Source organism: Symsagittifera roscoffensis, chromosome 5 (assembly GCF_963678635.1).
Source record: "Symsagittifera roscoffensis chromosome 5, txSymRosc1.1, whole genome shotgun sequence".
In the NCBI taxonomy this organism is placed as follows: Eukaryota; Metazoa; Xenacoelomorpha; order Acoela; family Convolutidae; genus Symsagittifera; species Symsagittifera roscoffensis.
This window is the reverse complement of record NC_087066.1, coordinates 23,999,142-24,024,916: the sequence shown is the minus strand read 5'-3', so window position 1 is coordinate 24,024,916 and position 25,775 is coordinate 23,999,142. Positions and strand designations below refer to the sequence as shown.

Genomic DNA, 25,775 nt, shown 5'->3' with positions numbered 1-25,775 from the left:
TAACTTGCATGGTGTTTGAAAGTCAAAACATACCCGAATTTGATCGACCACAGTCAAAACATACCTTGCTTGGGTCGAGCGTGGTCGATCACATTTTTTTTTTCGATTGAGCACGGTTCAAACATATCTTTCTTGGGTCGAGCACAGTCAAGCACATTTTTTTCAGTCGAGCACGATCGAAGCATACCGAATTTTGTCGAATACCTTCTAAGCATTCCAAATTTTAGTCGAGATGTTCGTAAAAACCGATTTTCAGTCAAGAAGGTCGCAACATAAACTGAGCACCTCAACCCGGGTTAGTAGTTCTATATCAAAGCTGGCTTTGATGAAAGAGAATTTCATTGACTCAACACTGGTCAAGATGCCCAACAAAGTCTGAACAAAGTCCCAAGTAAAGTTTCAACATAGTTGCAAAAGTCTAAACATAGTTGCAAATAAAGTTTTTTACAAGATCTAAGTGAAAACAGAACATACTTGCGAGCAAAGTCTGAAAATGTAACCCTACAAAGTCTGAAACACCAGTAATGATTTACTTTTTCCAATTAAAAAAAGTGACATTCGAAACCAATATCGTGTTATTTTTAATTGGGTTGACAAAATATGATCACGGTAAAACTTAAGTAAACTTAAAGCAAAAATGTATAGTGCAATCAATTTTGGGACGTTTGTGCCCGACGTTTTATCCCGAAAGCTTTTCTTTGGCTTTTGTAGTCAATCAACAAAAATGGTAAATTTGCAGGTTCGATTGCTGTCAAAACTGTGCACAATGAGCATCCTATGTAGTTCATCAATTTTTAAGAAGATTATAATCTCCGCAAAACGGTTAAAATTGGTTTTTAGACAGTATAATTTTCTCTTCATGTAGCAAAAATGGTTTTTTCTAGCTGTCAAATAAAGTGAGTTAAAAAAAGTTAAGTGAAAATTTTTTTTCCTAAATTTTGTTGGGCGACATAAAAAACTTAATTTGATATAGTTTTGTCAGCAAGTGAACCGGTAAGCAGTTTTGACGTCGATAATGATTGCCTAAAAAGAATCTAAAATGATAGTTTTGATTTAAATTTTCAAATCCTAGTTTCACTAAATGAATTTTAATTCTGCTCTAAATCTGCAAGTTTTGCTTTTTTTTTTAGTTTGAGAAAAAATTTTTCTTGAAATTTGTTTTGTAAGGATAATTTTTATCAGAAATATAGTCGCGAAGTCCTGAACATAGCCTATATAAATCGATTACGTCTCAAATGGCATAATTCCCAAATGGCATAAATTTTATGCAACAGTTGCCTTGAAAAAATCGAGAACAATTTTTTCGTGAACAATGTGAGAAAATAAGTCAAGTTGTCAATTTAAATGTTGGCTGACATTCTATCTTGAAAAAGTTCTAGAGTTTTTTTTTATCAAAAGCAAGAAGCATAAGCTTGCGGTTATTAATGAGCTGCTTGTGGTCAATTTTTTCGACAAATTTGTTGCGTAACATTTGTTTGGAAGCAATTAATTCCAAGTCTTTTTCATATGCTTTCGTTCCTGGCGAAATGTTGGAATTAGAAATTGATAGAAAACGTTCAAATTACAATGAAAACTTAAAATTTATGCCATTTGGGAAAAAAATCACTTTTATGCCATTTGGGAATTATGCCATTTGGGAAGTTACCTATAAATCCAGTACCTAACCAAGAGCTTCATGCCTACAAATAGAACAAAATTTATTTGAAAAAAAATCGAATTTATAAGAACTTTAAATAATTCAAATCAAAAATTAATTGACCAAGTTTGAAATCAAATTGACAGTTTAAAAAAATAGGCAAGTATGAAAGTAAATAGCATCAAAAACGTTATATAGGCTAACCTTTTCAAATTACAGTTGGTTGAGAAAACTGTATAATTTGCTTCTTTCATTTTCCAGCGTTATCAAAAATGGTTTTTTCTAGAAGCCAAACAAAACCTAAACAAAAACGATTAAATTTTATAAATTGATAGTTGCAAACACTCAATTATATTTGCTATTAGTTTTTTGTCAGAAACTTTATTGGATATGCATGAAATTGAAATTGACGATCATTAATCGTATTTTATAGATCAATGACATTGAAACTAGTAAAGATTGACCAAACAATCAAACAAAACAAACTTTGTACTAGTCTTGTCATTTCAGTACAAGAGTGCCGAAGTACAAAAGTGTCAAAATACAAAAAAAATACCACACTTTTCGCAGAACGAAAGACAAAATAATTTTTTAAAAACTGAGTCACCAGTAAAAAAAAATGAGAACACTTACAAATTTTTTTTGAAGTCAATAAAAAAACTACTCATCTAATTTGATATTCTAGATTTTTACAAATAAAATTATAATTAACACAATTATCTTCCATTTTCTTATTTAAGTCTAGAAGAACGGAAGGTAAATCCATTATAAAAGTGAAAAACTAAGATAAACTTGATAAAATTTGATGAGAAAGTGAAAAAAAAACGTGAAGAAAAGTTCATTCGTTTGCTCGGTTGAAACCGAAAAGCTGCAATCTTTTTGACCAGTGACTTTATATCAGAGAATAAGCTGTAGAGAACCAATCCAGACTGCTATGACACAGATCATTGCCGCTATTACACACCCCATAACCATCACCTGACACTTACTTTCTAAACGACCTGTTTGGTTATAACCCTCCTCGCCTTTTCTAAAATGTGTCATTTTTGCAATCGCTAAGACTGGAAAGGAACTTTGTAAAAAAAATCTGCATTTTTAGACAAACCAAAAACATCGTCGAAGACACAAGGGTCGAGAAAAACGTTCTCAAAATTTTTGAATTTCAGGCCAATTTAAAGCTTTTCGGCAATTTTGTTTCGGAATCATTCGAACTTAATTTTTATCTAATTTAGTTTGTGCCATAAGGTAATGTGGTTGTATGCTTTTAAATCTCTTAAAATGCAACGTAGAAAAAATTGTATGCAGTTTCATATTCCATTATCGAATAAAGGATGGTTATAACCAAAAAAGGTTACGAATCTGATTTTGTCTCAAAGCTGGGCCAAATGTGGTTGATTTTAGCTTCTTTGAAGATGTCGAGGAGCTGCTGAAGTTCATCGTCGTCTGTTTTTTTGTTGCTCGTTACTACAATGTGACAGTAGGCTCGTGCTCGTGAAATCGCATTAAAAAGAGAACGCAAAATTCTCGTGTCCAAGTTTAAGAAGACAACAAATATCATGCATGCTGCGAATTCAGTTGAGTAGATATTCTGCTCCTGCGCATTGACGGAAACCAACAGAGGCTTACGTCTATGAAAACTGTTAATTGAATGAACAAAATGTTTGTCAAACAATTCTTCGCTTGGATCAATTATGAAGATCTGAGTTTTGAATTTTTGTTTTCTAAACTTTGGAAAAATTCGAGTGTGTCTCTGGATAGAAATGAGCAAAACTTCTTTCAGTTGTTTGTTTCTGTCGACTTCAAATTTGAAGTGTACGACATCAATGTCAGTTTGGGGTCCATAAATTAAATGGCCATGACTAGGTTCATGTGACAGATAAGAAGGATATTTGGCAAAATGTTTCTGCACGACATCTTTCACTCTGAGAAACTTTGACAAGTTGGTGAGGTTTTCCACAATATTCCAAGTGCTGCGGTAATTGTGGGATAATGCCACAAGATCAAAAGTGTCCCATTGTGAACAGTCGTCTAGGAGTCCACTTTGATCGCTCGTAATATGGCACTGGTTGAAATCAATTGTAACACATGCACAACTAAATGAGGAGAGGTCAAGGCCATAAGCGTGTGCATCATCAACATAAATCGCAACATCGTCATGATATTTTATATTTTCCAGAAAAGACGCCATTTTCGTGTTGACGGCCTTTGTGTTGCAATGAACTATTCCAATTCTGCTTTGCCACATGTTCGAATCAAATTGATTTTCGGATATTTCCATGCAGCATATTTGGGCTCTTTTAAAAATTCGCTCATATTCGATCAACTTCATCTGATTAAAAACGAGAAGTAGCATCTTCTTTTCACTGCTAGTTAATGCTTGTCGCAACAACCTAGCTATCAAAATCAAGCTTTTCCCAGACCCTACGCATCCAGTTATGACCAGATTTTCAGACTTGTTTTCGAAAGCTTCCTTCTGGTTTTCGGTTATGTACTTTATCCCCAAGATCCTGCTGAAGATATAAGCTACATTCACACTCGCAAATGATTCTGGATCCTCGGTTCTCTGCTCTGTTCTCTCTACATTATAACACGGAGACCTTCTCGTTTTTTTGTTGCTTGTAATAGTAATTTCGCTAAATCTTAGTCGTCTATCTGTTTCAACCACATCGCCCTTAAAACCAATTTCGGATCCATCATAAGAATATTTTTTCTTCTTATATTTTGTAGCCCATATAGCCAACAAAGCAAATTTTACTTGTTCAACGTCGCCATACAAATCTTCTGTCAATTTTTCTCTTCCATTAGTAATATTTTGGTGCCACCAGTTTGTAAATTTGGGCAAGTCACTACCAAGTATGAATTGTATGCCCAGTTGTTCCTGAACATGATGGGCTATATCGCAAATATCGTTGTAGTTGGGGAAGGCAACAAAACGGAACACTTTGAAGGACCCGCTGCCGCCAGCTATGCCTTCGATAACATGCATTAAATGACTCTGCTGTTCGACAGCAGATTTTGTAAATTCCATCATGGACTCCAGCGTAGCTTTTTCTTCTGCGTTTTTCACTTCAATTAGAACAATGTAGTTTGGTCCAATTACTACAAAATCGTTTTCGCCTTCATCACAATTCAACCTTTTCCTGTTACATTTTGAGCAATTCTTTCCATCGTGTTTTTTCAACCACATTCTGTATTGGAAATGAGTGTATTTCAGACCATGGATCACGGTGACTTTTTGGCCCTTCAAGTTTTCAAGAGCTCGATACATTTTAATCTCTGCTTCACAATCTTCTTGTTTTTGCTTGTCAATTTTAGCTTGTTTACTTTTCGCTTGCTCGTTTTTTGCTTGTTGTTCACATTTCGCTTGTTGTTCACTCTTCGCTTGTTCGTCACTGTCATCCGCAGTGTTTCTGTGAAGATCAACATATTGTTGATAAGGACACGCCGGAAACATTAGAGCAAAATTGTCTCCTGACCAGCCAAAAATTTCGTACAGCTTCTTGCCGTGTTCTAAGTACTCTGTCTTGTTTTTTAACTCCTGCTCAGTTTTTAGACTTCTCGCTTTCTCTAATTTTTTCAGGAGAGTAAACATTAGGGACTTCTCTAAAACGATGTCTTTAATGATTGAAAACTGCTCACTTTTAATGCTACAAGAAGTACTTGTTTTTGCAATAGCTGATTTTAATCTGTCAACTGCTAATTTTCCGAGCAATGGTCCTTCAAGAAGTTGCAGTATCCTGTGAAGCGTTATCTTTTCTGGAATTAGTTCCACAATTTTTTCTATTGTTTTGCCGTCACTCTGAAATTTGGTTGCGTTGTCCTCTAATTGCGCTAGTGGATCACCGGTTTCATTTACTTCCCGCCATATTGCCAACAGCGCATACTTTACACACTCGAAGTTTCCTCTAACTATTTCATAATCCTTCTCACTTTTCGATTGCAGAACTGTGTCAATCCACCAGGTCTTCAAATTGGTCACGTTTTCTTTTCTCAGTACTCCAATTTTTTCACCCTTAGCTTTAATTTCATCAACTTTTGAAGTTCGATAGTCATCATCATTTCCAAGGAAAGCGATGTAGTGGAACAGCTTCAGGTCCATTAGCAGATCTGATACATTCTCGCATTCTGATTGGTCAACCATGACTGTACTGGCAATTTTACGAATCAGTTCAAGTGATGCACGCTTGCTCGATAATTTGAAGTTCAATGACGAACGGCGTTTTTCCTCACTAATTTCAAGTGCAGTTTCCTGCAACAGCATATCTGTTGTAGGTGTATAAACATCAATTATGACAACATAATCCGGACCAATTATTACAAAATCATGACAACCAACGATTGTGGATTTATGTTCGATAGAACAGTTCGGAACAGTGTTGCTTTTTGCACACATCTCGGGCTCGTATTTTGGATCCCACAAATGGAGCTGCTCATGGTTGTAAAGAAATTGATTTAGAACTATCATTGGAAGCTGGATTCCTTCAATTCCTTTCAAAGCTTTGTAAATTTCGATCTTGAACTGCTCCTCTTCCGTTTTTTGGTAAAATGGCTCTTGTGACGGCCCAATAACATCAATATTGGGAAAACACAATTGACGTTCTTTACTGGTCGCGCAGTGCTTTTCAAAAAACTTCCTACCCTCTTCAATGTAGCCCTGTTTCGTTCTTGAGTTCATTGCGTTGACGTTAAAATGTTCTCTCTTCACCTATGAGTTATAAGTTGCGTGGCTCTTTTTCACTGAATTTTAGGTTAAGCATAAAGGCGATTTTGCTTAATTTTGAAATCTTTGTTAGTTTTTCTTTCAAAGTTGATACTCAAATGTGAAGTAAAAAAGTGAAAAAGAGACGAAATTTGTTTGAGCAATGTAAGAAAGAAAAGGGAAAAGCCTAGAAAAACAATTGTAACTTTTTGTAAAACACTAAGTAAAACAAGAAATCAAAAAATAACCGCAATAAACAGTTTACTAGTACAGAGTTGAATATGTATGAAAATTCAATATTTGCATTTCAGCAAAGATCGATTAAACTAAATTTAGGCCACATGATAAAAATCATTTTAAAGTGGCTTTTTGTTTTCTACTTCATTGGTGTTTTCATTCTTAAAGATATAAGATTGGCTAACTCGACTTCATTAGTTTTTATTTGTATAAACTACAGCAGGTTCAGTTGCTGTACATTTTTTTCTTCATTGCTATCCAAAACGCCACTCCCACCATCAGCGGCCAAATTTTACGCCTAACTTTGGAACCCCATGAAAACAGAAGGATAAAAAAGGTTGAGGCGGAAAAACGCAAGAAAGTGTCGCAAAAACTCAGTGGCAAATGGTATATTTTTATGTGCCAAGCAAACAATTCTGTCAGGCCAAAACTTTATGTGTGCCACAATTGGGTCAGTACTAAGTCAACTCCCAGCTCTTGCATGAATAGCGAGCAAGAAAAATAGCGTTTTATCCACAATTACAACGAAAAATTAGCGTTATATCTGACTGACTGAGAAAAGCCAAAAATCATAGTTTCTGAGGTAAAGCTTTAAGCGCGAATCTCATGAAACAAGTTTCATTTCTGTCAGAGCCGTGAGCAAGTGTTCTCTTTCTTTCCTTTTTTTGTCTAAATTTAACTCAACATGAAAAAATCTTTTTGAGTTTCTTTGAATCGCGAAAGACCGAGCATAACTTAACTAAAGTTAAAAACTTTTGCCAGGAACTAGATACCTACAAACAGAAACAAAATTAATCAAAAAGTCCCATCGACAAAACAATTCAACAGAAAATCAAATTAAATTGGCTAATTCCGAAAAATTCTAATAAAGCAAGTAATTGTAATAAAGAATACATATTATAATATATTCTAGAGCTGAATCTAAAGACGAAACTTTATGATTCGCCTGTTCAAATTGTTGCCTTATCAAAATGGTTTCTGCAAAACTCGACTGAAACCATCAAGAAAACTGTTGAACAATAAAAAAAATTGATAATTGCAAAGAATCAGCATTTTTTTGTGCAATTGCACTTGTTTGTAAAGAGAGTTTTGGATACGAATGAAATCAAAAACGGTGTTCAATACTGGCTGTTTTACGTCAGGACACCTCCGAAATAAAGATAACGTGTAAAAAGTGTCATTCAAAAAAAATCTCAAAGTAGTAACATTAGCGCACTGTAGTAGACTTTGGCTATCCAACAATAGTAAGTTTGTTCGAACAAAAAAGGATACATTTTTTAAGTATCATAGGAGGCTCACTTCGATATTATTCGGACAACAATCAAACCTGTAAATTTGGCGTAATGGGTGAATGACTGAAAAAAGCCAAAAAATAACGGTCTTTGGGGTAAAACATTAGACGCGAATCTCACACAACACCTCAAACGTTTCACATCTCCAAAGTTTCACATCTCCATAAGCACATGTAAATGATAATGTATTAAAATTAATTTTTTTCTTCTTTCTAATGCAGGTTGATTGATTGAAAATGGTTCATTGAATGAAAAAAGCCAAAAAAAGTTGTATGTAGGATAAAAATTTTGTCCTGAATCTAACAAAACAAATTTTTTTCTGCTAGACTCCTGAGCAAGTTTGATCTTCGTCGTTTTTTTCTTAACTAACCAAACATGAAAAAAAAAACGTTTTGAATTTCAAGTTTTGTTTTCTATGGAATAAATGAATCAATACTGTAGTCGCCAAGGTCCAAATGTAGTCTAACTAAAGTCAAAACATTTGCCAAGAGCTAAATACCTCTAAGCATAAGAAATATCATTGAGAAAAAATTCTAATCAAAAAATATCTCAACATTATCTGAAATCAAATTGGAAGTGTCATAAATTAGTTAAAATTAAAAGTTATATATAAAGTTATATATAAAAGCTGTTTCTTGCAATGAGATTTCCCAAAGTTGAACTAAGCACTAGTTTGCACATACAAACTCAATGTATTTATTTGTTTATGAAGTGAACGAATGATATTTTATCTTACTTTTATGTGTTTGTGCATCAAAATTCTGAAAAAATTAGTTACGGCAATTGAGCTTCATTTTTTAGTTTTAAACACAGAGGCTAAGCTTCGCTTCGCAAACACTAGCGCGAACTCGAGAAAAAGCAGCTCTGCAAAGTGCAACAAGAAAAACTAGAAATAAGCGTAGAGTTCGCTAAACTTCGGCTATTTCTAGGATTCGACCAGCGCCCTGCTGCAATCAACAGGCTTTGAGTTTCACGCATTAACCACTCAGCCACAATTAGACAAAGTTTTGCAAGTAAAAAAAAACGAAATATAACAAACTTGGTCAAAAAATTGAATTTCAAAAAATTGCCAGAACTTCAAAAAATTGCCAGATATATTGAGTTAGAAAATTCCTGAAATTTAGTTTTAATTATTGCTATGTTGTTTGAAATAAATAGCTTTTTTCGGTCCATTTGATGAATTAAAAGTGCATCAACTGAGTTAGCTTATTACCATTCGAATGGCAAAGCACATGCTACCAAAAATCTGTAAAGGTGCCAAAAAAGTGGACCCAAGTTTTGCGACTTAGGTTTAGTTTTTCCTGCATTTGACCAACCTATAAATAATCAGCACTACTGTTTATTTTTCTTTGCAACAGTAATTTTGCGATGTTTGCTATTAGCAATGAAACTGCATTTGACTATTAGCGTATTTAAGATCTTCCCCAAGTGTATCAAATAAAAACTCAACCATTAGTACGATTCAATCAGCTTCCCCAATTTTTATTTTATTTCATCGTGCATATATTCTTTATCAATTCTACAGAAGTCATGAAGCTTGGTACCAAACTTAGAGTTTAGGAAGGTTTAAAGTTTTAAGAAGAAAATAGTGCCTTCATAAATTGTATATGTGTTTCCATTCTTTAACCATCACATAATGTGGTCTTGATAATATGACGTACCTGCAAGGGAAAGTATCGGTTTTCAAATGCCACGATATCAGCTTGCAAGCCAAAACATACATGATGGAACATTGTCAGAAAACCAGATATGTCACTTGGAAAATCTTATCTATTGAATTGATTTAGACCAATTTCAGTGAGGATTGAATATCTTTAAAAGTAAAATGACCGAAACAGCAGATGTTATTCAGACCGAATGTTCAATTTCCAAATAGTATTGATGTAGTTTGATGCTGAACAATTTACAGATACCATGTTGCTGTCAAAGAAAAAAGAGTTGAGATTTTTCTTGAATTCCTGAAAAGTTTGACACATGTGTTTGACCTCCATGCACGAGAAATGGTCATCATGCTTTTCTATACAAGAAAAAAAGCTTGTCTTACATATTTATACCAGAAAATGCTTCCAATAAAATTTTATACATGAAAAAGAAGTATCAAACAATTTTCATATATGAAAACGGTATGATGCGCTATTTTTACCTGGCTAAAAAGTTTCAAAATAGGGTTTTTTTCATGGCTTTTGGCTTCAGAAATTCCACAATAACTTTCAATTTTGCAGGGATGGATTTTTCTTAGCACTAAATTAATATTTATGCTCAAATGAATGGTTCTTTTCCACTCTTCACTTCACCACCCCCCCCCCCCCCCTCACCTGCTCTGCATTTCAAGTTTTATATTTTTGAAGTAACTATATATGATATTATTATGGCTAAATGCATGAAGTTGCGACGTAATGTATGGGGAACAAATAGGTTTGTTCAAATTGCAAATTTTCTTCGTATCATTACAACGCAAGATTATTTTTCAGAACTGAAATCAAAAATGGGGGTTGAAAAAAAACCTCAAAAAATGCATGCAAAGCGAAACTGGAAAAACAATTAGATTGGATTTTTGGGAAAATGCATCTCATTTAGTCTTAATGCATGTAAAACACTTTCATGAACATAACTCATAAACATTTTTGCGCATGGAACTAAATGAGGCACTTAGCATTCACTTTGAAATTGTTAGATCTTGTGTTTGATCCCATGCCATGGCAAGGATAGGGACCCATACCGAACGGAAGCTGTTTTTCTAGATAGAAATTCTATGTAGATTATCTCACCAAGTTTTCCCGTTTTTTCTGTACAGAAATTTCTTATTTCTTATCTAAGGTTAGAAATAAACCATTTCAATTCTGAAAAATTAAAAAAAAAATCGATTTTTCTAAAACAAATTTTCGAAAGTCCACTTCAATTTTTGTCACGTGTCTTGTTTTTACAGAAGGTTTGTTTTTTCTTCAAGACAACAATACCTCCGAATGATATCAGAAATGTCAAAAAAGAATAGTTAAGAAACCGGAATCGGTCTGGAAAAAGATCACCCGAGCACAAATATTCCGTCGGACGGGCAATTTTCGGACGCACAAATATTAAATCGGACGGGCAATTTTTTAAATTTATTTTGCCGCTAGTTAGAAACAAAAAACAGGCCCTAGTGCTAGTTAACTCTCTAATAACGAGATGTTTTCCTGAAGTTGTTAAAAAAGGTGATTTCATTGATCGAATGCGATGAAAATTTCATTGTTCAACACAGCAATTAAAAGGAGTTTTCGGGAAAACCCAGATGGTGCAACTAAACGGAACTAGCTTTTTCACTGTGCATAAAATCGGGACTGGCATGTAATTGATCCTCAAACTGATAAATATTTCTAAAGTATAGAATATCCATTCTTTTAGGAACTGAAATAAAAACCAACAGAAAAAGAAAGAAACTGGACGCGACTTTAAATTAACGCAACTCTATTAAACAAAACCAACGATGAAATTTTCTGTTTCAAATCAAGTCAATTGATGCAATTTAACCTATTTAAGCATTATTTCTTCTGTTCTAGAGCCTAGATTTAGAAAGTTATTGACCTTAAATTGGATAAGAAAAAAGGATTTTCTGCTTAGAAATAGCCCAGATTAAGAAAATTTCTGAACAGGAATTAATTTAGAAAAAAGCTTTTTCTGATTAGAAATAGCCGAGATTAAGAAAATTTCTGAACAAAAATTAGATTAGAAAAAAGCTTTTTCTGATTAGAAATAGCCTAGATTTTGAAAATTTCTGACCAGAAATTGGATTAGAAATAAAGTATCTATAGAAAATCCATGCTTTATTTAAACATTTCGCAAAGAATTCCCGACCAGAAATTGAGATCGGAAATTAAGTATTTCTTGACAGAATTAAAAATTTTTCTCAGTACTAGGAGTGAGAAAGAGCTCTCACTTGACCTCTAGCTTGATTTCTATCACAGCCTGACAAATTTCAGCTGCAATAGTGGTAACGTGTGAAAGCTCTAGCTGCAAAAACACGGCCTTCAGTCGCAAAAAAAGAGCTTCGCCCACCAAAAAAACCCAGTCTTGAAAGCGGGGAGGGTCTCGTGTTCGTTCGAGTTTTGCAGAGAAGAGAAACGTTGAGTCTGGGACCTCGACCCGGGAAGACCGCTCAAAAACCGCTCAAAAACCGCTCAAAAACCGCTCAAATCTTGCTTGAAAAACCGTTCAAAAATCACCGCAAGAAATGAGCGGTTTTTGAGTGGTTTTTTAAGCAAGATTTGAGCGGTTTGAGCGGTTTTTCCAAAAAAAAACCGCCCGAACCGCCCAAACCGCTCAAACCGCTCAAATCTTGCTGGAAAACCGCTCAAACCGCTCAAATCTTGAGCGGTTTTTGAGCGGGATCTCGACCCGGGTAAGGCCTACTGATAGCTCATGTGTGACTCGCAAGAACTATATTATTATTATTATTATTAGATGAAAATGTATGTCAAGAAGTTTTTCGTTTAGAAAAAATGCAGGAGAGGATAAGCAGTAAGACCCCAATAAAAGTATAATAGTGGGGTCGAAGTAGGGACCACGTTTTAGAGACTGATCCCAGATCACGCTCAGTCTAAGCGACTAAATCATCCAGTGGGTGCCTCTTGATTGCTTTACAGATTTGCTTTCCTTGGTAGTTAGCTTATTTTGTACTTTATTTTCCATCATCGAGGCAAAAATTGATTTCTTTGGTTTCTTGCAACACCTTGGTTAAACTTGTATCAAACACTGTGCATGGATAATTTTGAATAAACACAATTAAATAGGTGAGGAGATTTAGGCATTTGAGGCCAATGACAGACAAGTTTTTGAAAAACAAAAAAAATCAACAAATATTGAAAAAAAAAAGAGTTTTAACGCTTGAATGCCTCTCAATTTATTCCCAGGATGCCAATCATCCTTTTTTGCTCGCCGCAGCTAGCTAGAGGATATGATTTCCAAAATAGCCAATTTCAAGACAGCATCAATGTCACAACCAACGTTAGTTTTTCAGCAGGTTTGATTCATCGGGTGGAAGCCACAGCAACACACACACAGTGTTACTATTGCGACAGGACATAACAACTCAACAAACAGAAACATAAACCGATCTGCAACTGCAAAGAACTGTTCTTCCAGAGAGATATGTAAATCGACTTGCTACATCCCAACGACGTTGCCAATAACAATTTTTTCTAGCAAATTTGTATCGGATTTTGCCAGGAAAATCATATTGCTGACGCTTTCGATTGCGTCTCAAATCAAACCGGATCTGGGGATCGCAGATACTATGAAACGATGACACATCGCAGATGGTCTCTATACATAGACGAAAGTTAGAACCTAGAAACATCGACAACAGCCTTTTAAACTAGACAACAATCAAAGAAATCTAGACTCATCGTAGTAAAGATTGGGACACTGAGACAAAAGCTATCTTCTTAATAAAAATAGAACCAAGTGGACGGAAAACTTCCTCAAATTGGTGCCTTTGAAAAAACAGGAATTAATTTAGAAAAAAGCTTTTTCTGATTAGAAATAGCCGAGATTAAGAAAATTTCTGAACAAAAATTAGATTAGAAAAAAGCTTTTTCTGATTAGAAATAGCCTAGATTTTGAAAATTTCTGACCAGAAATTGGATTAGAAATAAAGTATCTATAGAAAATCCATGCTTTATTTAAACATTTCGCAAAGAATTCCCGACCAGAAATTGAGATCGGAAATTAAGTATTTCTTGACAGAATTAAAAATTTTTCTCAGTACTAGGAGTGAGAAAGAGCTCTCACTTGACCTCTAGCTTGATTTCTATCACAGCCTGACAAATTTCAGCTGCAATAGTGGTAACGTGTGAAAGCTCTAGCTGCAAAAACACGGCCTTCAGTCGCAAAAAAAGAGCTTCGCCCACCAAAAAAACCCAGTCTTGAAAGCGGGGAGGGTCTCGTGTTCGTTCGAGTTTTGCAGAGAAGAGAAACGTTGAGTCTGGGACCTCGACCCGGGAAGACCGCTCAAAAACCGCTCAAAAACCGCTCAAAAACCGCTCAAATCTTGCTTGAAAAACCGTTCAAAAATCACCGCAAGAAATGAGCGGTTTTTGAGTGGTTTTTTAAGCAAGATTTGAGCGGTTTGAGCGGTTTTTCCAAAAAAAAACCGCCCGAACCGCCCAAACCGCTCAAACCGCTCAAATCTTGCTGGAAAACCGCTCAAACCGCTCAAATCTTGAGCGGTTTTTGAGCGGGATCTCGACCCGGGTAAGGCCTACTGATAGCTCATGTGTGACTCGCAAGAACTATATTATTATTATTATTATTAGATGAAAATGTATGTCAAGAAGTTTTTCGTTTAGAAAAAATGCAGGAGAGGATAAGCAGTAAGACCCCAATAAAAGTATAATAGTGGGGTCGAAGTAGGGACCACGTTTTAGAGACTGATCCCAGATCACGCTCAGTCTAAGCGACTAAATCATCCAGTGGGTGCCTCTTGATTGCTTTACAGATTTGCTTTCCTTGGTAGTTAGCTTATTTTGTACTTTATTTTCCATCATCGAGGCAAAAATTGATTTCTTTGGTTTCTTGCAACACCTTGGTTAAACTTGTATCAAACACTGTGCATGGATAATTTTGAATAAACACAATTAAATAGGTGAGGAGATTTAGGCATTTGAGGCCAATGACAGACAAGTTTTTGAAAAACAAAAAAAATCAACAAATATTGAAAAAAAAAAGAGTTTTAACGCTTGAATGCCTCTCAATTTATTCCCAGGATGCCAATCATCCTTTTTTGCTCGCCGCAGCTAGCTAGAGGATATGATTTCCAAAATAGCCAATTTCAAGACAGCATCAATGTCACAACCAACGTTAGTTTTTCAGCAGGTTTGATTCATCGGGTGGAAGCCACAGCAACACACACACAGTGTTACTATTGCGACAGGACATAACAACTCAACAAACAGAAACATAAACCGATCTGCAACTGCAAAGAACTGTTCTTCCAGAGAGATATGTAAATCGACTTGCTACATCCCAACGACGTTGCCAATAACAATTTTTTCTAGCAAATTTGTATCGGATTTTGCCAGGAAAATCATATTGCTGACGCTTTCGATTGCGTCTCAAATCAAACCGGATCTGGGGATCGCAGATACTATGAAACGATGACACATCGCAGATGGTCTCTATACATAGACGAAAGTTAGAACCTAGAAACATCGACAACAGCCTTTTCAACTAGACAACAATCAAAGAAATCTAGACTCATCGTAGTAAAGATTGGGACACTGAGACAAAAGCTATCTTCTTAATAAAAATAGAACCAAGTGGACGGAAAACTTCCTCAAATTGGTGCCTTTGAGGATGATATGCAGTCAAATGGATAAAAACAAACGCCGATGGATTTTCAACAGAAAATGGCAGCCTCTTAGCAGACGCAATGAAGCCCTCGTCATCTCACAGATTTAGACTTGACACCTACCCAATGGACATTACAAAACATGGTTGATTTGGAATTGTGACCAATGTTCGCCAGAACAACCGATAACTTGTCAAAAAACAGTTGGACAGCTTTCTGCGGCAATTAAGAAGAAACTTGTACTTAAGTATGAGCAAACGGTCAACGGCTCTTGAGAAAAAAACTGTCATGAAAATAGACATATTCCCCGCAAACATGGAAGTAGAAGGGTTTTTGCCTCAACACCCGGTATTAACTGGAACAAAGACCATAATAACTGGAACAAAAACCAGATTGCATATCGCCATAAACTGCTGATGCAAATTTTGTGAAATCTCGTTAATAAACCTACCTACGAATACTCTAGGTAACGAATACCTTAACAAGCCCAATTCCACCCAGTCTGCTGGCCACACCGTCGTTGCAACGATTTCACGTTGTTTTCCTAACACACGCTACCCAATAGTGTACTAAAGGCAATGCAGCATGTTCTCTAGTTTGCTTCATGTCACAAAACAAAGTATCTAAATGGACGATACGTTCAAAATATTAACAACACCTACCGATTCAACCGGATTGACAAAAGACCTCCAAACAATGCTCTGCTTGGAAGCTTCCAATCTAACAAATTCGACAGCCAACTTGCAGCTATGTCTAAAAATGTCAACGAAAAACCCTTAGCGAAAATCGACAGCCTCACTTCATATCGACAAAAAACTTCACACAGCGCAAACTGCTGATGTTTTTTTTCTGAATTTTAAATCGACTTGGAATGAAATTGCCATTGACAGTTCGCTTTCAATGGCTTTCAATGCAAACTTCTACAGTTTGCCATTGAAAGTTCGGCTTCACAAAATCTACAGTGTGTCTAGAATCTTTGACAGGTCTCAACGAATGGATAGAAGAACACAATCAGCTCAACAAATTTTGTTTGCCAGCGATTAACTTTAAAATAGAAACAACAATTTCCGGAAATTTAGCTTATGTTTTCAGCAACGCCTCGGAAATTGCCCTCGTGTCTGTTGCCTTCTGCAGGATCGAATAATCGTGATAACACAGTAGTAGTTAAGTTCCTCAATGTAAAACCACCAGTAGCCCCCTCAAGTCAATAAGAATAGCGAACTCGAGCTGCAAGGCATAACAAACCGGAGATTTCTTTAGAACTGCCTCAACTTCATCTTTTTATTTTTGGCTCAACGTCAAAATTGGAGACAACCCTTCCAACGATAGAACACGTGAACAAAAGCATGCTTAATGACAACAGACTCCCGATAGGTCATTCAAAATTGAGTTCCGACCAAAGTTCTCACGTCTGACAGCCAATCCCAGCGAACAATTAACCTCAGCAGATGGCCAACATCCACGACGGCTAACTACTGCCGATAAAGCAAATGGAAACAAGCACCAAAGGTGACAGCATGTGTCAACTTCTTTAGCTGAACCTCAAGTCGAAAAATCAGAGTCTGCTCAAATTTCAGGATCAAGCCATTGCGTTTGCAATTGTTGCAGTAGGATACCAATTTGACAGTTACCCCACCAAAAATCTCTCTCTTCCAAAGATAACAACAACTTCCGCAGACAGCCGACGGCAAGTTTTTAGCCCATTTCTAAAGGATTATGGAAGTGTTTGAGCCAAAGGACGCTCCAGCAAAGCAATGATATTTCTCTTCAGTTGCCACCGTGTAATATTGGACGTAGCGCATTTAAATTACAACAAATGACAATAGGGATTAGAATACAGCCGCATCTTTTCACAAAAGTTTCTTATGACAGAATGATTTCACAGAGCCTAGCAGCCTGCCATCGAATTGCCAGCTGATCTATCTTTTTCTCCATTAAAAAATTTGTAATAAAAAAACCACGGATTATAATCCAGAAAGGTTCCCATGACTGAATAATTTAGCAAACAGTACATACGGAAATCTGCAGATTATTCAACGCCGTTTGCACGCTTCAAGCTCTTCACTGCTTCTTTGCCAGATAGGAAGACTAATTGACATCTAATCAGTTAAGGAAAACCCATTTTTAGAGCCAACAACTAAATTCAGCAGCTTCTTAAGCAAATATAGACATCAACGCAAATCAAGACAAGAAAGTTTTAATTAGATCGAAATGTAAATACAACTCGTCCAAATCACAGCAAATCGAAGGATCTTTGGAGATATTAGTAGTGCTTGGATTGATTTTCATGGGTTCATTCTATAAATTTATTGGATCACGCACCTCAAGGCTGCAAATTTTTCTACCTACGCCAGCAAAGTAGAAGCAGTCACAAAATATCGCCGCGTCTCATATGATCCGGAAGCATCGAAACTTCTCAAACTCAAACTCTTCTTGCAGAACGGACTATCTAAAAATCTGTCATTTCAGTTGTGTCAGTCTCGATATGTCACAAACTCGACATTGTAGAGACACCCTCAATCAGCAGCTTTGAAAACGGTTTTTACGGAAACTCTCAGCCAAGAAAAGAAATTGACAAAATCTAGCGAGAACCTCTGGAACAAGGAGCTCTTGTCTGGGTTTTCGAAGATATCACGCCCTCTGGATCTTTTCCTGGCTCAGACAGATTAGTCAGATCTTCCGAAGTGCAGACGAACGATGAAAAACTGTCAGTATCGCTAGCTTTAAAGCAAGAAGCAGTAAAAACCCGCACAATTAAGAAGTAAACTCATGAATAACAAATTTTATTGCGCAAACTTTTTCGACTACCAAAATGTGCAGAAAGCGGTGATCAGTTAAGCGAACGAAAAATAATATCAATTTTTATCTAGAGGAGTAAGATTCAATCAACTGTCTAGAGGCGACCACTTCTTCAGAGAAAAGTCATTATAACCCTTTTGATACACAAGTTATTGACCAAAAATTTTTTGTATTCCGATTTGATAAAACTTGCTAATCGCAATCGTACAAAAAATTAAAAACTGACTAAATTTTCAAAACATGTCTAAATAGTTTACTGCTGTCTATTATTAGGAGCAAATAGTTAGTCTCGATTCACTCTGGAGCATTTGCTGGTCAGCAATAATTAGTATCTTACACATTGATAGCAAGAAACCCGCATTGAGTATCCCAAATTAGGCCAAGTTTGTTCATAACAGACTTTACGGAAAAAATGTTGCTGAGCAAATGCTAAATAATAACACAGTAGAACAAGACTGCTCGTATCAGGGCGAAAAACTGAATGTTTTGACTGCCTTTTAAGGTTTTTGGAACGGTAATAACATTAAAAAATTTAATGAAATGAAACAAAATAAAAAATGTAAACGCCATGTAAAGTACAAAAGAATTAGTTTTGCTCCTTGTAACAAATCAATTATCGCAAATACCCGGGTTGACGTCCATAGAAGTAAAAATGCTTATCATACAGTTTCTTTCATATATGAAGTCTATGGAAAAAATGCTTATCATAGAAAATTCATACAAAATTTAGAAAGTGTTTTAAAAATTTTTAATGAAGATGCCTACTTGCCTCTTTTGAAGCTTTCTGGCCATAACGGTGCTAAAATATAAATTTTACGAAAAAAAAATATTGCATGCAAAATTTGACTTTTTATGCTTATAACGTAGTCGAGGATGAGTTTTTCACCCAAAAATTCCAAAAATCACAAGAAAATGTTTTTTTTGTAAACACAGTTATTATTTTTTGTTTCATTTGCTAAAATAAAAATAACTTTGTAGAGATACAGGCCTTTATTTCTCAACCATCAAAAATTTCAAATTAAAAATAATCTAGCCATATTCAAAACAATTATGGAAAAATGTTTATCATACAATTTCATTTATGGAAAAAAAAGCTTATTTCGCTATTTTCATACACATACTTTTGCTCTATGAAATTTTATGAAAGAGTATGACAAGCATTTTTTCATTTATGAAAATTGTATGATAAGCATTTTTTGTCAACCCTGTTAAGCTTTTTTCAACCAATTTGGATTGATTTCTAAGACGGAATAACTCTCCGCTTACGCGTTAATAGCGCGAAATATATCGCGCGTTAATTGTCCCAAATTGGCCAAAATGGCAATCTTTAAATCCCGTACTTTTACGAAAAATGATCACAGGTGCAATATGTTATAAAAAGTCTAGTTAAAATGGCTAGTTAAGAATGGCTAGTTAAAAAGTCGAAATTTGTCTGAAGAAAAAACCCACCCCGAGCACAAATATTCCGTTACTTTCGTATCGAAACTTGGAACAAAAAATGAAACTATAAAAAGCAATAAAACAAGAGCGTGACTACTAAAAAAGTGTTAACTATAATTGCGTCTATAAAAACAGTAGCCGAGCGTATACACAGTTCGTAACTGTGGGTTCGGCGCAGATTCGAATTCCACTTAAATCAATTCACTTATTAAAAGCAAACATGAACCGACCTTAATAGAACATAAAACGCTCTGTAATCAAGTCAGAGTCCGTTAGCTTCGTTTAGTTCTTCAATTTAGTTCAGAAAACGGCCATGGCAGACCTCGACCGTTTACAAATCATAGGGTGGATTTTGCTACTAAGAATTTGCCAGATTTGCACTATTCGCGAGAGTTGCCAGCTTAAGCTGCAGAACAACGGCTGTTTCGACCGCAATATTCGCGAGAGTTGTCAGTTCAAGCAGAAGTACGAAGTCTGTATCGTACCTCATTAACCGCGATAAATACCAAATCGACAAAAAGGACGGAGGCCGATTCCAGTATCCGGTTTTGTCAAAAAAAAAGCAGATAAGCAGTTAACCAGGTTTTCAGTGGCGTGTTATAGGCAAGCAAAGGCTTTGCTTTTACTGGATGACCTTGAGTTTGGGGAGTCAGCCATCATCTACACGTATATGTTAGCTATTTGTGAGGCAGGTTGCTTTGGGATTGGAGCAGTTTCTGACCAGGTCAGACGTTCAGAAGAGGCGAAGTGTTCCGGAAAAGCCAAAAATTGCAGCTGGCAGAGATGGCAACTGGCACAAGCAGTGAGCAAACTGTTGGATAAACGGAGGCCTCTTCAAACGGGTTTTGAGATAGGGCGCTGAGAGGCCTCTTCAGGTATCGAGTTTGATCGTCAGAAGCCGCACTGTGCATTTCAGAAGGGCGGTGGCAGACAGACTCCTGATGATGTGGCCAGATAAAGTGGATAAGAAAAAAGCCGAAAAACTGCAAGACGCATCCAACCCCATAGTTTTTGACCTTTTTAAAAAAGTTTTGCATAAAAACCTCAAAAAACATGTGCTGAAATTTTTGTGCTGTTGCTTGATGTCGATTCTTAAAGTTAATTAAGATTCAAATGGAATTTGTACGTTAGTATAGAACCAAGAATTTAAAGTTTTTGGTGATGTTTAGGGCCAACATATTAAACCAAACTTGTTTGAACCCTGTAAATATCCCGCTATCAAAAAACAACAAAAAAAACATAAACAAAACATCACCTATAAATGGACTTTTTTAGAAAACGGAACGCACCTGACACGAACGCTTGAAAATTTCAGTCTAATTGATATCAATTATAGAAAATCTTATCGTATAAACTGTTTTGAGCACCGGTGACCTCCGGTTTTTTCCGGGTGGGTGAAGCAACTTTGACTTAGTTTATACAACCCCTCAAATCCATCAGAAAACATTTCTGAAGATCATAAATCCGCAGCGTCCAATTTTTTTCAAGAAAAACGGCCTAAATTCTAATCCAAACGCCGTTAAAACCGGTAAGAATGTACAACACTACAAAGAGACATTTCAATGCCATCACACGGTTATCGGGATTTTGAACGATGTCAATTTATAAAAGGCAGTGGAACAAGAACGTGAATGCAAACACAGTGCAACCCTGCCTGTGGGTTCGGCGCGGATTTGTATGCCACCTAAATCGTTTCCCGTAATAAAAGCAAACTTGAACCGAATTTGATAGAACATATAACTTACGCTCCGTAACCGCGACCGAATCGCCACAAAAAAAAATTAGTTTTAATTTGTTCTTCAATTTAGTCCGTAAGACGGTCATGCCAGATTTCGACAACATTATTCGACGAAAAGAAAGAAGAACCCCCACGCTTAACATCGGTGCTTTAGAAAACTATTTTTTAATTTTTTGAAACACCGACCGAAATTATGAAAAAGTGGCGTAAAAAAACTGCTTAATTTCTGTTGATTACGAGGCAAATATTATCCAATTCTTTTTTTCGATAGTTAATAACGGTTTGCGAGACAATGTTTTAGGTCTACAGCTTACGCCAGAATTTTTTGTAAATATCACCGCGACCATTTAAAAACCATAGGGTCGAATTTGCCACTCATTATTTGCAAAACTTGCAGCTTCAGTCCGCATTCTTTTTACAAAAAGGAACGCCCGCAGCGGGAACGCTTAAAAATTTCAGTCCCATCGATATCAAATATAGAAAACCCACCCGTTTCAATTAATTTGAGCTCTGGCGACCTCAAGTTTACTCCGGGCGGCTGAAGCGACTTTGACCTAGTTTATACGACCCCTCAAATCGAACCGAAATTAATTCTGAAGATTTTTAATCCACAGCAACCGTTTTTTTTTTTTCAAGAAAACTTGCCTAAGGTCTAATCCAAACGTCATTAAAACACGTATGAGTGCACAGCACTACTATGAGACATTTCAATGCTATCACTCGAATATCGTGAAATGCATGACGTTAATCTTGCAGCGCAATGATCAGCAATCAACTTTTCCGGTTGACGTCAAGCTGAAGAAATAGAAAACACTGCTAACTGAAAAAACTAAGTTGGCAAAAGCAGGCTTTGCGATTTCAGTTCGGATGTACAGGGCTGCACTGAGTGTCCTTGATCGAACATTTGAGCAACCTCAATCCGTAGTGAACACCCATCTCAGAAAATCGTTTTTTTTTTAAATCTCGTTGGTGTGCTTCGAACGTTGTCATATGCGGAATATCTGTGGTCGTTGTACACGGTCAATTGAAATTGCTTTTGTCAGAACCTCCTTGATATCGTTTTTGTTTTCCAGTCTAACTTCCTTGAAGATCTTTTGATTCTCCTTTCCTGGAAAACCAAAACCAAGGAAATCATCAAGGCGTAAGCTACTACCCATTTTTTTTATTTCAGTGCTGAGCCGAAGAACAATGAATATCCTCCCTGCACGCAGTGGGCTGGTAAACATCCGTTGTGAGGTTGCAAGATCTTCAAAGAACCTTATCCCTTCATAAGACCAAATCTTTCAGCGGAGAAAAAACTTTGATTCTCCTGTCTCCAAGCAAATCATTTGTTCCGTAAAGGTACAAGTTATAAAAAATGCACAAAATTTGAGTGCAAAAACAGACCTCAATTTTTTTCGATTGTTTTCTACCGGAAAAACTTTGGCGAAAAATCATTTTTATGTTGTTCTGCTTCTGTCGAGGACTTGGAAAAAAAGCAAAGTCTTTATGTTCACCATCCGTACAGGACAGTTAGGGTCTTGTTCAAGCTGTTTAGTTAAGTGTCTCATCAAATTTTAGAATCGAAAAGGGTTTCCTTTTGTGTGACTCATGACGCAAACAATCACTGCTGGTTTTTTGCAAGCTTTTCTTGGGTTTAAATTTACCAGGGAAAAAAGTTTAATTGATCCTTATTAGTTACAATTCAACGGATATTATTTCGACTGTCGTGCATAGAAAAACTCCATTGACTGTGCGTCTACCGGCAGGATTAACTTTTAGTGGCCCGCTTCTCTTATCGTCAGGGTTGTTATCAATTTGCTTCAAATGCATGCTGAAGTCATATAGCTGTTTAGTCCAGTTAAAGCTTAGTTTAAAGTTAGAAAACTATGGCACATACAAGAAAGCTGACTTTCGTTCTTCAGGCAATCAGCGAGCGCATAACCTTGTTGAATCAACAACATGCCACGATGTTGAAAGGTACTGGGTAGACTGTTGTATTGATGATGCCATGTTTTCACACAATTACTACTCAGCGCTGGCAATTTTGGAATGCTTGAAAAAAGGCTGGACAAATATAGTGAATTGGAAATTGAAAACATGAAAAAAGGACTTTGTTGAAAGAATATTTATTCATGCGCAACATTTCTCCACCTGTGAATTATATTCGCCCCTCCATCCTTTCCTCAATCCAAACAAGCCGGGCAAGCTTTGACGAGTTTTGAATGGCTTCCTATTAATGACGTCCAATCACTGAACAAACATTTGTTCCTTGGGAAATATTTACTGCAGCATTTTGGGTCATGGAGTTAGAAATATTTATTACCCGCCAGAGACCTTAAGTGTTGTGGTTAGACAACGGAACCAAATTAGTTTAAGATGAGAAAAACTTCTGCTTTGGAACAGACAAGCTCCCTCCTTGTTAGTGCTTATGGGGATTATATGGAATTACGATCCGTTCAGAGCGCCGCATTATGGCGGGTCTTGGTAGAGATTGGTGGGCAGTTGCAGCCCTGTTTTTTTTCTACGCAGTCATAGGTACACGCAAATTATCGGATGAGATATTGTCTACCAAGATTTGTTCAATGGGGCAATTGTTAAATGCCCGTTCATTCACGCCGATTCGTCACGATTCGACCGATTTGGAAGCGTTAACATTTGTGAGAGCACAAGCTTATGCACAGCCTTTTTGGTAGCGTTAGCTGAAAGATTTTATTCCTTCCTTGAACAAGTTTTCGTCAAGTCTTTGTCAAGTTTTCGTCTGTAAAAACATAGTTTTTGTTTTGAAAAAGGTGAGCGCTTTTCGACGCTTAATAGTGGTGCTATGGAAAAATCTGTTGATTTTTTGAATTACTGGCAGAAATTGTGAAGCAATGGCATAAAAAGCTGCTGACTTTCGGTTCAAGCTGCTGATTTTCCGAAACAAAAATTACCCAATGTTCATATTTTTTGATAATTGAATACAGTTCCGAGACTAAATTTTATATCAACAGCGTGAGCTAACACAACATAGTTGAAGCGTCTTTTCAAATTTGAGCTCAGAATTTCAATATCTTTCTATTGATATCGAAAGTTTTTGTCAAATTGGCTAATTATAAAGTCGAAACTTGTCTTTACAAAAAACCGTCTTTACAAAAAACTGATCACAAAACTTTTGTCGCTCTTCAAAAATTGAAACAAAAACGGAAAACCGACAAATGTTGGAAATGCTTTTATATATTTCAAGTTGTATAATGCGTAATCATATTTAATTAACCTTTAGCTCTGAATATCTTGAGCATCTTTGGTTTTGTTCATTGTCGCTCGAAATTTTGTGGGTCATGTATCGTTGTCTCGCAGTATAAACTAGAGAAAGTTTGATTTTTAACTAGTCATTTTGACTAGCCGTATGCAAAGAATGGAATACTTTTTGTTTTTATTTAGCTTTAACCTCATAATCTGCATAATCTTGGGTCAGTGAGCATGCTGATTCTATGCTTATTAGCGAATGTTTTTTATCATTCCAAAATCAATCAGTTAACTTTTGAAAAAGGACACAAAAAAGATTTAATGTATAAAAATTGACACACAAATCAGCCATTTTTAGAGACTCAATCCAGTAATAATAATAGTTCAATCGCACTATCGATTCATATTTTACGTGAAACAAACTTTAAGCAGACTTGAAAATGAAAAAAGAAAACTGGATTATGAATATTAATGATAAAAACAACAAAATTAGTCATACATGTCATGATCAAAAACACAAAATCCGTTGAGGTAAAATTATAATTTAGTGCTAGTTTGAACAAAATTTAGCTATTATAAACCAAAATATAGCTAGATTCTCCACTTATCTTAACTTTCCAAATTTTCCTAGCCAAAAAACCAACGCATTGGTGTAGTTCTATCAGCTGCAATACGAAAACGCCCAACTCTACTTAAGTAATTTGAAACAGCTAAAAATCCAAGGATTGTGGTTTTTAAGACTTCCAGAAAACTAGAAAATTGACTTAACAAGTTAATCAAATAGGAGTAACCGAAGCAAAAATGCCACTAATTCATTTTATTTTATTTCATTTAATTTTTTTTTATCTATTACTGCTGCTCAATAAACCTTAAAAGGCAGTCAGAACATTCAGGGCTTCGCCCTGATATGTGCAGTCTTGTTTTAAAACGAAAGTCAATCAATTTTTTTCCCGACACAGCTCTTGGAAAAACTTTTGAAACTTTTTTTGAAAAGTGGGAATAATTTTTGAAATAAGTTCCTGGCCTTTCGAAAAAACTCGTTTGCACATATGTCGAGGTATGCAATGGAGTTTGTCTTTAAAAATCTACTGAGTACAGTGCTTTTGAAAACAGCATCCATTTTAGTAAGGACAGCGACTTCACGTTTGTAAAGTCTCGTCTGGCCATGTAAATCTGGCATGATGATTTGCCGAAACGATGTTCCAGATTTTTACAAACGTTTATTGAAAATCAACCAGTACTCAAGTAACCATCTTTTATGGTTGCAATTTATTCTTTTTTATCAATCATTGTTTTCTTGACAAGCATGAAGAAAATTTACGAATTTGGCAGGCGTACTCTAACTCTACATGAGGTCATAAAACAAAAATAGTCTATTTGAATGCTAAATTTTTACCAAAAAA

The 25,775-nt window shown here is 35.9% G+C and overlaps 1 protein-coding gene across 1 annotated transcript in view; it reads left to right on the top strand.

Moving 5' to 3' along the window:
• The window catches only part of LOC134847010 (zinc finger protein ubi-d4-like), a 601,556-nt gene that overhangs the window by 394,578 nt on the left and 181,203 nt on the right, over nt 1-25,775 (top strand). The window lies entirely within an intron of this gene.